The 1,441-nt window shown below is 43.4% G+C and overlaps 1 pseudogene; it reads left to right on the forward strand.

Moving 5' to 3' along the window:
• The first annotated feature begins 483 nt into the window (after positions 1-483).
• LOC129480192 (alpha-ketoglutarate dehydrogenase component 4-like) lies at positions 484-874 on the forward strand (annotated as a pseudogene).
• The last annotated feature ends 567 nt before the right edge of the window (positions 875-1,441 follow it).

Genomic DNA, 1,441 nt, shown 5'->3' on the forward strand with positions numbered 1-1,441 from the left:
GTCCTCAGATATGGTATTGGAGCTTCTTGGCGATTCGATGTATCCTAATCATGGTACCCTAATATTTTTTAGGTGGTGCAATGTAATGTTGGAGATAGAAGGCTCCTAGATATCATGTAATGTAGAGACTCTGTAGCAGAAAGAAGTGGGCTTGAAGATGGGATAGTTAGTATCAAAAGCATATCATGGCCAGGTGTGGTGGCTCACACCTGCAATCTTAGCATTTTGGGAGGCTGAGGCAGGGGATTGCTTGACGTCAGGAGTTTGAGACCAGCCTGGCCAACATGGCAAAACGCTGTCTCTACTAAAAATACAAAAATTAGCTGGATATGGTGGCGGGTGCCTGTAATCGCAGCTACTTGGGAAGCTAGGTGGGAGGATTGCTTGAGCCTGGGAGGTGGAGGTTGCAGTGAGCTGAGATCATGCCACTGCACTTCAGCTTGGGTGACAGAGCAAGACCCTGTCTCAAAAAAAAAAAAAAAAATGCATATTAGAAGGGGTGCCAATGGGAGCAAGAAGGTCTCTGCCAGTGGGGTCATTCAGGTCATCAAGCCCCATACTCCATTAATAAGGCTCCCTGATAGAGAAGACGATCCTCAACCCAGTATGTCAGAGCTTGGAGATCTGTAGCTACCGTCTCACTCTTCTACAGTTTCACACACTCTAAGGGACGTGAGTCATCAGATTTGCTGAGATATCAGGGTCCAGCAGACAATGCAGAATAATAAAAACATTACCCTAGAAATACAGAAGGAAACTGCTGTCTCAGGAAGAAATTGAACATACTCAATGTGGAGGCCCAGAATCATCACTGGGACTGCTGTTTATCATCAGACCCAATAATTTTTTTTACAGTAAAGGACTTCCAAAATGACAAATGTGAAATTGTATGTCAAACAACTTTAATAAATGTTCTGTTAAAAAAATGTAGAAAAGAAAAAAGCATATCAGAAGCTTTTCCAAAACATTTATTCCTGGCTTCTTGGTTTCCTCCCTCCTGAACTCTGAAATTCTTGTAAGTTTGGTGGCAGGCATGAATGTTACACATTCACATACACGTGCAAACAAAACAACTTTCCGGTGATCATAATATCTTCTACCTTTGCCTTTCTCTTTGAGTTCAGAACTATTGATTCAGTGTAGCTTTTGTTTTCAAGGAAACTATAGCTCAAAAAGTACAAGTTTCACTGACTTGTCCTGGGTGATGGGGCTAGTTAATGGCAAAGCCAACCCTGGAACCTCCGCCTGTCCTGCTGTTGGCAAAGCACTTCTGCTCACGCATGGCTTTCCTGGTCGACTTTTAGACACTGCCTCTTCAGCTCTGAAGAATCCCGAGAAATTTTTTTTTTTTTTTTTTGAGACAGAGTCTCGATCTGTTGCCAAGCTGGAGTGCAGTGGTGTGATCTTGGCTCACTGCAACCTCCGCCTCCTGGGTTCAAGT

This window comes from Symphalangus syndactylus, chromosome 4 (genome assembly GCF_028878055.3).
Source record: "Symphalangus syndactylus isolate Jambi chromosome 4, NHGRI_mSymSyn1-v2.1_pri, whole genome shotgun sequence".
NCBI lineage: Eukaryota > Metazoa > Chordata > Mammalia > Primates > Hylobatidae > Symphalangus > Symphalangus syndactylus.